Source organism: Choloepus didactylus (genome assembly GCF_015220235.1).
Source record: "Choloepus didactylus isolate mChoDid1 chromosome 26 unlocalized genomic scaffold, mChoDid1.pri SUPER_26_unloc2, whole genome shotgun sequence".
Taxonomy (NCBI): domain Eukaryota; kingdom Metazoa; phylum Chordata; class Mammalia; order Pilosa; family Megalonychidae; genus Choloepus; species Choloepus didactylus.
Genome location: NW_023637615.1, coordinates 3,605,822 through 3,623,156, shown reverse-complemented (window position 1 = coordinate 3,623,156; position 17,335 = coordinate 3,605,822).

Below are 17,335 nucleotides of genomic sequence, written 5' to 3'. Positions count from 1 at the left end.
GCGCCCCTCCCTGCCAGGCTTAGTCCCGTGGGAGGAGGGGCTGTCAGCTCCGGGAAGGAGAAGGGAGAACTGCAGTGGCAGCCCTTATCGGAAACTCATTCTACTGATCCAAACTCCAACCATAGATAGACTGAGACCAGACACCAGAGAATCTGAGAGCAGCCAGCCCAGCAGAGAGGAGACAGGCATAGAAAAAAAACAACACGAAAACCTCCAAAATAAAAGCGGAGGATTTTTGGAGTTCTGGTGAACATAGAAAGGGGAAGGGCAGAGCTCAGGCTCCGAGGTGCATATGCAAATCCCGAAGAAAAGCTGATCTCTCTGCCCTGTGGACCTTTCCTTAATGGCCCTGGTTGCTTTGTCTCTTAGCATTTCAATAACCCATTAGATCTGTGAGGAGAGCCCATTTTTTTTTTAAACCTTTTTTCTTTTTCTAAAACAATTACTCTAAGAAGCCCAATACAGAAAGCTTCAAAGACTTGTAATTTGGGCAGGTCAACTCAAGTGCAGAACTAAGAGAGCTCTGAGACAAAAGGCAATAATCCAGTGGCTGAGAAAATTCACTAAACACCACAGCTTCCCAAGAAAAGGGGGGTGTCTGCTCACAGCCATCATCCTGGTGGACAGGAAACACTCCTGCCCATCGCCAGCCCCATAGCCCAGAGCCACCCCAGACAACCCAGTGTGACGGAAGTGCTTCAAACAACAGGCACATACCACAAAACTGGGTGTGGACATTAGACTTCCCTGCAACCTCAGCTGATTGCACCAGAGTTGGGAAGGTGGAGCAGTGTGAATTAACAAAGCCCCATTCAGCCATCATTTCAGCAGACTGGGAGCCTCCCTACACAGCCCAGCAGCCCAGAACTGCCCTGCGGGGATGGCACTCACCTGTGACATAGCACAGTCATCCCTCAACAGAGGACCCGGGGTGCACAGCCTGGAAGAGGGGCCCACTTGCAAGTCTCAGGAGCCATACACCAATACCAAGGACTTGTGGGTCATTGGCAGAGACAAACAGTGGCAGGACTGAACTGAAGGATTAGACTATTGCAGCAGCTTTAAAACTCTAGGATCACCAGGGAGATTTGATTTTTAGGACCACTCCCCCTCCCTGACTGTCCAGAAACACACCCGATATACAGGGCAGGCAACACCAACTACACACGCAAGCTCGGTACACCAATTGGACCCCACAAGACTCACTCCCCCACTCACCAAAAAGGCTAAGCAGGGGAGAACTGGCTTGTGGAGAACAGGTGGCTCGTGGACGCCACCTGCTGGTTAGTTAGAGAAAGTGTACTCCACGAAGCTGTAGATCTGATAAATTAGAGATAAGGACTTCAATTGGTCTACAAATCCTAAAAGAACCCTATCAAGTTCAGCAAATGCCACAAGGCCAAAAACAACAGAAAATTATAAAGCATATGAAAAAACCAGACGATATGGATAACCCAAGCCCAAGCACCCAAATCAAAAGATCCGAAGAGACCCAGCACCTAGAGCAGCTACTCAAAGAACTAAAGATGAACAATGAGACCATAGTACAGGAGACAAAGGAAATCAAGAAGACCCTAGAAGAGCATAAAGAAGACATTGAAAGACTAAATAAAAAAATGGATGATCTTATGGAAATTAAAGAAACTGTTGACCAAATTAAAAAGATTCTGGACACTCATAGTACAAGACTAGAGGAAGTTGAACAATGAATCAGTGACCTGGAAGATGACAGAATGAAAAATGAAAGCATAAAAGAAAGAATGGGGAAAAAAATTGAAAAAATCTAAATGGACCTCAGGGATATGATAGATAATATGAAACATCCAAATATAAGACTCATTGGTGTCCCAGAAGGGGAAGAAAGGGGTAAAGGTCTAGGAAGAGTATTCAAAGAAATTGTTGGGGAAAACTTCCCAAATCTTCTAAACAACATAAATACACAAATCATAAATGCTCAGCGAACTCCAAATAGAATAAATCCAAATAAACCCACTCCGAGACATATACTGATCACACTGTCAAACACGGAAGAGAAGGAACAAGTTCTGAAAGCAGCAAGAGAAAAGCAATTCACCACATACAAAGGAAACAGCATAAGACTAAGTAGTGACTACTCAGCAGCCACCATGGAGGCGAGAAGGCAGTGGCACGATATATTTAGAATTCTGAGTGAGAAAAATTTCCAGCCAAGAATACTTTATCCAGCAAAGCTCTCCTTCAAATTTGAGGGAGAGCTTAAATTTTTCACAGACAAACAAATGCTGACAGAATTTGCTAACAAGAGACCTGCCCTACTGGAGATACTCAAGGGAGCCCTACAGACAGAGAAACAAAGAAACGACAGAGAGACTTGGAGAAAGGTTCAGTACTAAAGAGATTCGGTATCGGTACAATAAAGGATATTAATAGAGAGAGGGAAAAATATGACAAACATAAACCAAAGGATAAGATGGCTGATTCACAAAATGCCTTCACGGTTATAACGTTGAATGTAAATGGATTAAACTCCCCAATTAAAAGATATAGATTCACAGAATGGATCAAAAAAAATGAACCATCAATACGTTGCATACAAGAGACTCATCTTAGACACAGGGACAAAAAGAAACTGAAAGTGAAAGGATGGAAAAAAATATTTCATGCAAGCTACAGCCAAAAGAAAGCAGGTGTAGCAATATTAATCTCAGATAAAATAGACTTCAAATGCAGGGATGTTTTGAGAGACAAAGAAGGCCACTACATACTAATAAAAGGGGCAATTCAGCAAGAAGAAATAACAGTCGTAAATGTCTATGCACCCAATTAAGGTGCCACAAAATACATGAGAGAAACACTGGCAAAACTAAAGGAAGCAATTGATGTTTCCACAATAATTGTGGGAGACTTCAACACATCACTCTCTCCTATAGATAGATCAACCAGACAGAAGACCAATAAGGAAATTGAAAACCTAAACAATCTGATAAATGAATTAGATTTAACAGACATATACAGGACATTACATCCCAAATCACCAGGATACACATACTTTTCTAGTGCTCATGGAACTTTCTCCAGAATAGATCATATGATGGGACATAAAACAAGCCTCAATAAATTTAAAAAGATTGAAATTATTCAAAGCACATTCTCTGACCACAATGGAATACAATTAGAAGTCAATAAGCATCAGAGCCTTAGAAAATTCACAAATACCTGGAGGTTAAACAACACACTCCTAAACAATCAGTGGGTTAAAGAAGAAATAGCAAGAGAAATTGCTAAATATATAGAGACGAATGAAAATGAGAACACAACATACCAAAACCTATGGGATGCAGCAAAAGCAGTGCTGAGGGGGAAATTTATAGCACTAAACGCATATATTAAAAAGGAAGAAAGAGCCAAAATCAAAGAACTAATGGATCAACTGAAGAAGCTAGAAAACTAACAGCAAAACAATCCTAAACCAAGTAGAAGAAAAGAAATAACAAGGATTAAAGCAGAAATAAATGACATAGAGAACAAAAAAAACAATAGAGAGGATAAATATCACCAAAAGTTGGTTCTTTGAGAAGATCAACAAGATTGACAAGCCCCTAGCTAGACTGACAAAATCAAAAAGAGAGAAGACCCATATCAACAAAATAATGAATGAAAAAGGTGACATAACTGCAGATCCTGAAGAAATTAAAAAAATTATAAGAGGATATTATGAACAACTGTATGGCAACAAACTGGATAATGTAGAAGAAATGGACAATTTCCTGGAAACATATGAACAACCTAGACTGACCAGAGAAGAAATAGAAGACCTCAACCAACCCATCACAAGCAAAGAGATCCAATCAGTCATCAAAAATCTTCCCACAAATAAATGCCCAGGGCCAGATGGCTTCACAGGGGAATTCTACCAAACTTTCCAGAAAGAACTGACACCAATCTTACTCAAACTCTTTCAAAACATTGAAGAAAATGGAACACTACCTAACTCATTTTATGAAGCTAACATCAATCTAATACCAAAACCAGGCAAAGATGCTACAAAAAAGGAAAACTACCGGCCAATCTCCCTAATGAATATAGATGCAAAAATCCTCAACAAAATACTTGCAAATCGAATCCAAAGACACATTAAAAAAATCATACACCATGACCAAGTGGGGTTCATTCCAGGCATGCAAGGATGGTTCAACATAAGAAAATCAATCAATGTATTACAACACATTAACAAGTCAAAGGGAAAAATCAATTGATCATCTCAATAGATGCTGAAAAAGCATTTGACAAAATCCAACATCCCTTTTTGATAAAAACACTTCAAAAGGTAGGAATTGAAGGAAACTTCCTCAACATGATAAAGAGCATATATGAAAAACCCACAGCCAGCATAGTACTCAATGGTGAGAGACTGAAAGCCTTCCCTCTAAGATCAGGAACAACACAAGGATGCCCGCTGTCACCACTGTTATTCAACATTGTGCTGGAAGTGCTAGCCAGGGCAATCCAGCAAGACAAAGAAATAAAAGGCATCCAAATTGGAAAAGAAGAAGTAAAACTGTCATTGTTTGCAGATGATATGATCTTATATCTAGAAAACCCTGAGAAATCGACGATACAGCTACTAGAGCTAATAAACAAATTTAGCAAAGTAGCGGGATACAAGATTAATGCACATAAGTCAGTAGTGTTTCTATATGCTAGAAATGAACAGACTGAAGAGACACTCAATAAAAAGTTACCATTTTCAATAACAACTAAAAAAATCAAGTACCTAGGAATAAACTTAACCAAAGATGTAAAAGACCTATACAAAGAAAACTACATAACTCTACTAAAAGAAATAGAAGGGGACCTTAAAAGATGGAAAAATATTCCATGTTCATGGATAGGAAGGCTAAATGTCATTAAGATGTCAATTCTACCCAAACTCATCTACAGATTCAATGCAATCCCAATCAAAATTCCAACAACCTACTTTGCAGACTTGGAAAAGCTAGTTATCAAATTTATTTGGAAAGGGAAGATGCCTCGAATTGCTAAAGACACTCTAAAAAAGAAAAACGAAGTGGGAGGACTTACACTCCCTGACTTTGAAGCTTATTATAAAGCCACAGTTGCCAAAACAGCATGGTACTGGCACAAATATAGACATATAGATCAATGGAATCGAATTGAGAATTCAGAGATAGACCCTCAGATCTATGGCCGACTCATCTTTGATAAGGCCCCCAAAGTTACTGAACTGAGTCATAATGGTCTTTTCAACGAATGGGGCTGGGAGAGTTGGATATCCATATCCAAAAGAATGAAAGAGGACCCCTACCTCACCCCCTACACAAAAATTAACTCAAAATGGACCAAAGATCTCAATATAAAAGAAAGTACCATAAAACTCCTAGAAGATAATGTAGGAAAACATCTTCAAGACCTTGTATTAGGCAGCCACTTCCCAGACTTTACACCCAAAGCACAAGCAACAGAAGAGAAAATACATAAATGGGAACTCCTCAAGCTTAGAAGTTTCTGCACCTCAAAGGAATTTCTCAAAAAGGTAAAGAGGCAGCCAACTCAATGGGAAAAAATTTTTGGAAACCATGTATCTGACAAAAGACTGATATCTTGCATATACAAGGAAATCCTGCAAGTCAATGACAATAGTACAGACAGCCCAATTATAAAATGGGCAAAAGATATGAAAAGACAGTTCTCTGAAGAGGAAATACAAATGGCCAAGAAACACATGAAAAAATGTTCAGCTTCACTAGCTAGTAGAGAGATGCAAATTAAGACCACAATGAGATACCATCTAACACTGGTTAGAATGGCTGCCATTAAAGAAACAGGAAACTACAAATGCTGGAGGGGATGTGGAGAAATTGGAACTCTTATTCATTGTTGGTGGGACTGTATAATGGTTCAGCCACTCTGGAAGTCAGTCTGGCAGTTCCTTAGAAAAGTAGATATAGAGTTACCATTCGATCCAGCGATTGCACTTCTCGGTATATACTCGGAAGATCGGAAAGCAGTGACACGAACAGATATTTGCACGCCAATGTTCATAGCAGCATTATTCACAATTGCCAAGAGATGGAAACAACCCAAATGTCCTTCAACAGATGAGTGGATAAATAAAATGTGGTATATACACACAATGGAATACTACGCGGCAGTAAGAAGGAACGATCTCGTGAAACATATGACAACATGGATGAACCTTGAAGACATAATGCTGAGTGAAATAAGCCAGGCACAAAAAGAGAAATATTATATGCTACCACTAATGTGAACTTTGAAAAATGTAAAACAAATGATTTATAATGTAGAATGTAGGCAACTAGCAGTAGAGAGCAATTAAGGAAGGGGGAATAATAATCCAAGAAGAACAGATAAGCTATTTAACGTTCTGGGGATGCCCAGCAATGACTATGGTCTGTTAATTTCTGATGGATGTAGTAGGAACAAGTTCACAGAAATGTTGCTATATTAGGTAACTTTCTTGGGGTAAAGTAGGAACATGTTGGAAGTTAAGCAGTTATCTTAGGTTAGCTGTCTTTTTCTTACTCCCTTGTTATGGTCTCTTTGTAACGTTCTTTTATTGTATGTTTGTTTTCTTTTTAACTTTTTTTTTCATACAGTTGATTTAAAAAAGAAGGGAAAGTTTAAAAAAAAAAAAAAGAGAAAAACAAGGGAAAAAAAGATGTAGTGCCCCCTTGAGGAGCCTGTGGAGAATGCAAGGGTGTTCGCCTACCCCACCTCCATGGTTGCTAACATGACCACAGACATGGGGGACTGGTGGTTTGATGGGTTGAGCCCTCTACGATAAGTTTTACCCTTGGGAAGACGGTTGCTGCAAAGGAGAGGCTAGGCCTCCCTATGGTTGTGCCTAAGAGCCTCCTCCCGAATGCCTCTTTGTTGCTCAGATGTGGCCCTCTCTCTCTGGCTAAGCCAACTTGAAAGGTGAAATCACTGCCCTCCCCCCTACGTGGGATCAGACACCCAGGGAAGTGAATCTCCCTGGCAACGTGGAATATGACTCCCAGGGAGGAATGTAGACCCGGCATCGTGGGACGGAGAACATCTTCTTGACCAAAAGGGGGATGTGAAAGGAAATGAAATAAGCTTCAGTGGCAGAGAGATTCCAAAAGGAGCCGAGAGGTCACTCTGGTGGGCACTCTTATGCACATTTTAGACAACCCTTTTTAGGTTCTAAAGAATTGGGGTAGCTGGTGGTGGATACCTGAAACTATCAAACTACAACCCAGAACCCATGAATCTCGAAGACAGTTATATAAAAATGTAGCTTATGAGGGGTGACAATGGGATTGGGAAAGCCATAAGGACCACACTCCACTTTGTCTAGTATATGGATGGATGAGTAGAAAAATAGGGGAAGGAAACAAACAGACAAAGGTACCCAGTGTTCTTTTTTACTTCAATTGCTCTTTTTCACTCTAATTATTATTCTTGTTATTTTTGTGTGTGTGCTAATGAAGGTGTCAGGGATTGATTTGGGTGATGAATGTACCACTATGTAATGGTACTGTAAACAATCGAAAGTACGATTTGTTTTGTATGACTGCGTGGTATGTGAATATATCTCAATAAAATGAAGATAAAAAAAAACAATTGGAGTTGACTATATAAACTTGAACTATTGCAATTATAGAGTCTTGGATATTGATGAAAAGATGACATGAAATTATTAATGTTTTCCATCAAATTCTCATAATTTTAAATCAAAACTTTCATAATTAATCCTTATCAGCTCTTCTAAAAAAGCACATTTATACTGTACAGTTTCCACCGTGATTTCATACCTGCTCTTTCTTTGAAACCCTACTTAAATTTCCTCCTAAACTCTCCCCATTACTGATCAGAATACAGAGATATTTTGCCTGTAAATAAGAATGGCTATTTATTTTATTTGAATAAAATAGCAATATTAAATATACTACAGGTTTGAATTCTTCTAAAAATAGTTTCTGTGCATAAACTAATCATATAGTGAGATTAAAAATCCACCTGAAAAATTAGCCCATTATCTCCCCTCAATCATAGGAAGGCTCTTAAATTAATCCTCCAAGGAAAGTAAAGCTGGGGATGTTCTCAGGGAAAGTCAGGTAATAAATCTGTCTGCATTTATTGATGCAAATATTAATTCCCAATATTTGAATATATTGGGCTTTTGAAGCTATACAAGCATGGTAAAATATTACTGGACTCTCTAGTTTTGGAGTATAGAAGTCTACAGCTGATGTTTCATTTCATCTGTCATTTTGGAGATGGCCGTTTTGGAGATGACCATTGAAAGTAGACTTTTGCTAGCCAAGAGTTTGCCTGGGAGAAATTAAGAGAACACCCCCAGATGTCTAGACAAAAATGTTTTGAGAGAAAGCCATTTTGAAACCAGAACACTGGAGCATATGCCAGGCATGTGCCAACGCCTTCCTAGCTTCACATGGCTAGCAAAAGTCTACTTTCAATGGGCATCTCCAAAATGGCCATTTCCAAAATGTCTTTCTCAGCTGCAGTCATTATTACAGTTCCTTTGCCTTTTCATATGAATTTCAGAATCAGCTTATTGATATCAACAAAACATTTGCTGAGATTTTGATTGTATTGCTTTGAAATGTAAATAAAATGGGTAGAAATTACACCTTAACAGAGTCATCCAACTAATGAAGACAGTATGTGGAGTGAGTTGTTACATGGTACATTCTGGGAACATAAGTTCAGGGCAAAATAGAAACTTTCAGCAAATGACTGCTTTATTTCTTCACAGCTTAAAGGGTCCACAAGAGCAGTGGAAGAGATCCCACCATGACTGGTCTCTTGGGGAGGCCAAGCTGCTCAGATCAGGGTCAGTAGATGGCAGCTCCATATGCCTCACTTCCCATTGAAGAAGAGAGACAAGTTTGTGTTGTTCTGGGGTGGGTATTTATCCATCCTAAGAGTAGAGTCCCTGCCTCTAAGTTTCCTGCCCTGATAAGAATCTGGGGTACCGTGTTACTTGTTTCCTGGTTTAAGATCTATTCAGCCTCTTCATTAGACCTAACCACTTTCCCAGGTTGTGGAATGGAAATAGATTGAAACATCCTCACACAATAGAAATGCACAGGGTGGTGTTGGGCAGATAGCTGGGAGGAAGGCACACACTGTGTATCTCTGACTTCTCTACAACAGTATCTCTTCACTTACTTAGATTCTCTTTGAGTTATTTTATCATTGCTTTGTAGTTTTCTACATAAATATCTTCCACATATTTTGAAGATTTATACCTAAATCATTGCTTTTGAAAGTGATATTGTATTGTATTTTGTTTTGTTTTGTTTTATTTTAGATTCCAATTTTTCTTTGCTTGTATAGAAGAAGGCAATTGATTTTGTATGTGGATCATATATCCTGTAAACTTACTCAACTCATTTATGAGTTACAAGAGTTTCTTTGTAGATTCTAAGGAATTTCAACTTAGAAAATCATGTTTTTAAAAATAAGGAGAGTTTTGTCTCTTCCTTTCCAGGTTTTATACTTTTGTTGTTGTTTTCTTGCTTATTGCACTATCTAAGGCTTCAAGTACAGTTTTGAATAGTGAAGGGTAGAAAATTATATCCTTGCCTCATTATAGGTCTCAGAGAAAAATGAGTGCCTCACCATTTGTATTATGTCAACTATTTATTTTTCATAGGCACTTTTTATTGGGTCAAGGATGTTCACTTTTGTCCCTAGTTTGCTGAGAGCTTTTAACAAAAATCATTTTTGAATTTGGTTGAAAGCATTCTCTGCATGTGTTGATAGGATTATATAGTTTTCCTTTTTCAGTTTATTAATGTGGTGAATTAAAAGGATTGTTTTTCAAATATCAAACCAGCTTACATTATGGGGTTTCATCCCATTTCATTGTGATGCATTATAATTTTTATATAATGCTGGATTCAATTTGTTTGCATTTTGTTAAGGAATCTTATGTCTATATTCACTAGAGATATTGCTCTGTAGTTTTCTTGTAATATGTACATCTGAGGTAATGCTGACCTCAAAAAAATAAGTTGTGTAATGTTCCTTTTTCTCTTTTCTTAAATAAAATTTATAGGATTGTTGTTACTGTTTTCTTAAGTGTTTGGTAGAATTCAATGGCAAAGTCATCTGGGCCTGGAGTTTTCTTTTCTGGATTTTTTTCTTAAATTGAATTTCTTTAATAGATACAGATAATTTTCAGTTTAATTATTTATGCTTTATTAAGTTTTGGTTTTATGTGTATTCAAGGAATTTGTCCATTTCAATTAGGTTGTCAAATTTATGGCATAGAATTGTTCATAATATTCCTTTAGTATCCTTTTAATATCTGCATGATCAGGAGTGATAGCTCCTATTTCATTCCCTATGCTGAGAATTTGTATACTGTCTCTGTCTGTCTTTCCTTTATTTAGTTGGCCAGAGATTTGTCAATTTTATTGATTTTTACAAAGAACAAGCTTTTGGCATAGTTGATTTTTCTCTACTGTTCTTCTGATTGTCTTAGCTTTGCTATGTTCCTTTAACTTTACTTTTCTAAGTTGAAATATAGGTTATTAATTTTATATCTTTATTTTTTTCTAATATATGCAGTCAGTATTATAAATTTTATCTTAAGCACTGCTTTGACTGCATCTCACTAATATTTATCATATGTTTTCATTTACCTCTAACGTAAAAAACAGTTACCTAGAAACTTTCTCTTTGGCATATAGGTTATTTAGGAGAGGTTTGCTTAATTTCTAAATATGGTTTTTTTCTAGATATCTTTCTGTTATTAATTTTTAGTTTATTCTATTGTTATCTAAGAATGTGCCTTGTTTGATTTCTAGTATTTCAAATGTGATAATATTTGTTTTAAGTTCAAGAATGTGGTCTAACTTGGAGAAATTTCCATGCACACTTAAGAATAATATATTTGTTTGACGAAATATTTTTATGGATTTCAATTATGTTGTGCTAGTTATTTTTGCTGTTCAAGCCATCTTCAGCATCACTGATTTTTTGTTATTTTTTCTATCAATTACTGACAGTGAGGTATTGAAATCTGCAATTATATTTATGGATTTTTCCATTTATCAGATCTATCAACTTTTTGGCTCATGTGATTTGAAACTGCTTTTAGAAGCATGTTCATTGAGATTATGAGGTCTTCTCAGAGAATTTATCCCCTTATCATTATGTAATATTCCTCTTTGCCTCTGAAAATCTCCTTTACTGAAGTCTATTTTGTCAGAAAAGCAAAATATAGTTACTCCAGCTTTCTTTTGGTTAGTGTTTGCATAGCATATCCTTTTTCATTCCTCTACTTTTAACCATAATTCTTATTTGTTGATCTCTACTTTTTAGCCAGTGTGTTTGGATAACTCACATTTAAAATTATTATTGATATATTTCAGTTACAATCTAGCATCTTATTAACTGTTTTCTATTCATTGTATTTATTCTATGCTACTTATCTTATTCTTTCTCTGGTTTTAATTGAGAATTCTTTTATAATTCTAATTTACTCTGTTGGGTTATTACTCTTTAGAATAACAAAAAATATCTTATTGAAACATAAGATTTACAGAAGTTTCCAGAAAAGCCATATAAAATGTCACAAACTTATTTTTTGAAGGGAGGATTCTACACTTGTCAGCAAAGTCATGATGTTATTAGTGAGGGCTGAGAGGTTAGTTTAATGTTCCCATTTTGGTTCAAACAATCAAGCTTGTCCATCTGTGAGTCTAAATAAAGTTAGACTTAGCTAGAGGGTATATTCTAAAGAACAACTGGTTAGGTGTTTTTAAGCAATGCATTTAATTAGATCACTACAAAAAGGTGAGTGGGGGGAGGATAATCTCATAAAATTAAAATAAAACTACCACCCTCCTCAAAAATAAAATAAAGAAAAACACCCACACTCCTAGCCTAATCCTGACTACCCTCATTCAGAGTGTGTTATACTTTAACCATGATGAGGAAAATGAATAAATTCAGGAGAGTGGCCACTGCTATTAAACATTTCACAAAAATCCAGATAATAATTCTAGCCTCTGCTGATGCTTAAAATAGTGAATCATGAAAAGACATAGGTTTGCTAATGTGCATTTAATCACCAAAGGACTGAAGACATCTAGAGTTTTATTTTGTAATATTTCTAAGACTGTGTCCATTAAATGCAAACAAAAAGGGAAGAAGTCTTGACAGAACAGAAGTGATGCACACTTGATGATCAGATCAATTTAATATTATTCATGGCATATAGCCTAGTCCATGATCTATCTCCTTCTGTGGCTTGGGCTTTGTTGGTCTTCCACTGCTCCAATGCATCATTTAATAATGGATCATATGGATTGGGACCACTTAACAAAAGCCTGAATCAGTGGCAGAACTGTGCAGATCTGCAGTGCAGGGGACCCCTTATCTTTCAAAATATCTAAACATATGCTTCCCAAATTGTCTAGATTGGGGTGATAAATTTTGGTCACTAAATGTACTTTAGAGGCTTCCATTGGGTATTCATCTGGAAGGAATAGTTCAAGTTTAAAGGTCCCTCTCTGAAAGGGGGACTCTTGGGGACAGCAATGGTCAAATGAAAATAATGGGTGTTGCTCTTATCTGGATCTGATTTAATACCAAGAACTGGTTTTTCCAGCAAATACTGTTTTGTTTTTTTTTGATAATACTGTGGGGCAGCCCACCCATTTTGTCAGATCCTGAATTTAACCTTGGATTATTATTTATACCTCTTTTCAAAACATTTCTAGTGGTTATCCTAAGTATCACATTATACACATAAATTATATGATCCCATCTTCCAATGATGTTATTATATTGTTCATGGAGTAAACAGACCTTATAAGAGAATACTCTCAGTTCCTCCCTTCCCTTGCTTGTGCTGTTGTTGTCATATATTTCACTTTTCCCTATGATATAGAGCTCTGATGTATTATTACTTTTATTGTTTTCTTGATGCCTAATGTTTCCTTTATTCTGTAATATCATTCAATTAGAGTTTTATTATTTTTACACCAGAACTATGAAATGCTTAGGACACAAATTAGTAAATAAGAAATAAAACAGGAATTTCAGTCAGAAAACATATTTAATTAACTAAAATAAAAACCAAAGATCCAGGGAGATCCAGAAAAACAAAGCAAGGTGTAACACTTCTTACTCAAAAAAAAAAAAAAAACAAAAAACATAGTTTCATGAAATAACCAGGGAGATAATCTTTTTAATCATATTGTCTCAGATTCCAGTGACCATATTTAATAAACACCCCACCAAGAAATGCTAGTAAAAGATTTAATGTTTTAAAATACAAATATAGACTTCTTCTGTACTTTACAGTATTCTCAATTCAATAACCCATCAACCAAGAGACTATTTATGAAAGATCATTAATAAAAGTAATAGTCACTCAGACTGAGTGTTTAAGAATTTTATTGTTTCATTGGTAGTGTTTTAAGTCTGGATGCACAATCTCAAGTACTTGTGTAGCAAGTTTCTTAAATGTTGCAGAGAACCTCTTACAATCCCAAATGCATATCACCATAAGAATACAAGAAATACCCTATTATTAGGCTTAGTTATTCAAATAGTAATAATATCCTATTGTTTTAAACTGGGCTGCTTCCAATTTGTCTAATTACAAATAATCCTTGTTACTATATAAATGTATTACAGCATAAATATATTACAGAAAACAGAGCAGTTATATACGTACTTAATTCTGAGTTGTAATGAATATAAGGTGATCATGTACATCCATTTCCAGGGCTTCAACAACGTGTGCAGCAGAAAACATCTTTAGTATCTTCATTTGTGCAGAGAAGAGTGCATTACTTTTTGATATAATTCATCCAGTTCTTCAATATTAATAGATGACCTCATTCCCAAAGCTGCAACAGTGTGCCTCATCATCAGTCACTTTCATCAAGTGAAGATAAGAAAAAAGATGTGTGGTAGATACTGGGAGGCATATTTCTCACTGTAGGGGAGGAAGTTATAAATAAACAAAAAGGAAGACTAAAATGAAATCTGAGCTACCAGATGAGACATAGAGATTTTAGTATAAACTATTGTTAACCCACTGAGAGGCCTAGAAATGACACCCCAGTAATAACAAACACACCAAGTGCACAGATTTCAGTTTCTAAATACCATACTCTCATAAAAGGGAAACAGGTCTCTGTGAAGAGATGGCTGATTCTAGGATTGGTAAAGGGAAAATAAAGATGAGCCTTGAGAATATTGTAATATTATAAAATACATAAATGCTCAAAAAACAAAAGAATGGAGAAAGGTCAAGAGGCAGAGGATGCAACCTGAAAATGATTCCAATGGTCAAAGATGAAATAATTTGAATGAGAAAATACATTAGATTAAAAGCTAAAGTATAAAATAAATATACATGTGTCTGTATTGATGTGAATAGCTGTTTGAATAAGTGAATAAGTAAATAAGTGAATAAATGGAAGGGTAAAGACAATTTGTAGAGAAAAATTGAAAATCCTGCATATATTCCACCCATAAGAGGCATAAATAACATCCCCTGAATCTTGAGGGTGAGCTAGATTTGGTGACCCACTTCCAAACAAAATATTTGGAAAAGACAAATGTGCAGAGGAGAAACATGGCATCAATTAGTGAAGTGATAATGGCTTATATCATAATTGATGTCCAGTGGACATCTTTTACTGCTGGATTTCATATGACAAGAAGTGTTCTTCATTTCTGTGGTATTATCTCCTAAAAACCAAAACTTAGTTTAGGGGATATTCAGCAGGATATCTGAGCAGTATTCCTCAAAACGATTAATGTCATTACAAACAAGGAAAGGTTGCAACATTGTCACAGACCAGAAGATATTAGTAAGGGACAGGATAAATAAGTGCAATATGGTATCCTGGATTGAATGGTGTAGCAGAAAGAGGACACTAATGAAAAATCTAGTGAGTCCCAAATAAAATCTGAGGTTTTGTTAATAGTAATGTACTAATATTGGTTTACAAGTATTGACAAACATACCATGTTGGAAAACTGGGTAAGAGGTAAACTAAAACTGTCTCTTCTACATTTGAAACTCCTCCCTACATCTAAAATTATTCAAAAACATAAATTTCATTAAAAATGCTAACAATTTCTCCAGCTGAAGATAACTAACCAATTCAATTTTAATGTGTAATATATCTTACATCTGCATATAACTGCATATAAATAAGGCACATTGAATATACATGTTTCAAAATTGTTTTTCAATTACCACTATTTTTAAATGTATCAAAATAAAGTAGCAAGCAAGAATCACTATAACACCATAACCAGAGAGATAAAGTCAATATTTTCAAGTATTTTTCTCCTCATATTTCATATTTTTCCATCCATGAGATCATGATAGTTTGTAAATTTCTATCTTGCATTTCTAATTTAATATTGATATAAACATTTTCCTAAGTCATGAAAACTCTTGATAGGTATAATTTTGCCCAAGGAAATTTCATTTTATTGGGAGATTTAAAAGAAACACAACAAAATATGCTCATCCAAATAATACAATAGAATCAGTCAGAAATATGATTGTATAATAAATAATGCCATGCTATTAAATTCAAAAACAATTAAAAGAGAGTTAGAGAATAACCAGAAACAGTTTTGTTTCATAAGGAAAGGTTTCATAACTGTGGAAAAATTTGAGTGGCCCATTGTAAGTTAGGGTATAAGAAAAAAGGAAAGGATTAGATAATTTAGAAAAGGAATACAGCAAGATCAAAGATCCCAAAGCAAGGTGAGCATGATTTCTGTGAATGATATTGTGAGCTTTCAATACAGACTGAACTGGCCAGTTCATTTGTGAATAATTTGTGGATAGCAGGGTTGGTCAAGGACCAGAAACAGCTTAAATCTTAAATAAAACTTTTGGCTTAATAGTTGGGATGCTTGTGTTTTGTATTTCAATAAAAAATGAGTAGTTTTGGAGGTAAAACAGATGAATTCAATATTGAATCCCTTGTTCAAGAAAATAGAGGAGGCCAATGCACCATGAGTAAAGTGCCACACCCATCAATTACCCTACAAACATTTCAGGTGTTTTGCTGTAAAGCTTATCATATGAGAAAACATTTCACATCTTAACTACTGTACAATTGTCTTTAGTATTATTTTATGCTTTCTTATTTTATGCTTTCTTATTTTATGCTTTCAATTCCATGTGAAATTCTCATTATTATATTAAAACTTTTAGTAATATATGAAAATTCTAAAATTCACAAAGTTTAATCTGGTCAAATCAAAACCAGAAAATGAGAGGTGTAGCTGGGATTTGTAGTTTTGTATACTTGAAAACACATCATTCTTTTTCATCCAGTGTTATTCTGTGTCCTTTGATGATGAGGACATGAGCATCAACTCCTGTTAACTTTAATGGATTCCATCTTGATTTTAGTTTGACTCATCTCTTGCCCCTTAGGGATTGTTTTTTTCCCTTTGGGAACAGTGATGGTGTAAAACAGTGAAAATATTTTATCCCCATGGAAGTACTGATGGTCCAATGTAGGCAAAGATTGAAGGCCTGAAAACTCAGTGGTATGAGACCCATACATAAACAGGGCTTTGCATCTTCCCTCAGCTGAATGATTACTTAAAGTGAGTAATATAATGACACAAGAGAGAAATAAAACAACAAATGTCACTAAGATGACTATTCTTGAATTGGCAATTACAAGGATACCAGTGCTATGTATACAGTACAGGGAAGTTTTAGCAATGGGAAGATATCACAAAAATATTGATCGATTTTGTCAGGACAAAAAATGGCAAGTGGATTGCTAGAGAAAGCTGAGGAATGGAAGGAACAACCTCAGCAGCCCAAGTAGTGAAGACTAGGAGAATATATCCTGTGCTGTTCATGATAATCATGTAGTGGGGAGGTTTGCAATTGATAACAGAGGGATCAAAAGCCATGGCAGTAAGATTAAAAATGTCAGTACCTCCAAAGTTGTGTGTGGCAAAGACTTGTAACATGCAATTACCACAGAAGGTGATTTTTCTTTCCACCAGAAGTCACAGATCAGTTTGTGTGTCACACAATAGGTATAGCAGTTGACCACAGAGAATAAGTGACTGAGGAAATAGTTGCTGAAAAAGTGGGTTGCATTTAATGGAGACCAAAATCAGGAGGTATCCCATCAAGAGAGAAATGAGATTGAATAAGAAGAACACAAAAGAAAATATCCGTATGTTCTGGTTATAAGAATGTTCCAAAAGAATTAACTTTAAAAATTGTTTCTCTGGTTATATATATATATATATATATACATATATATGTATATATATATATGTATATCTATCTCTC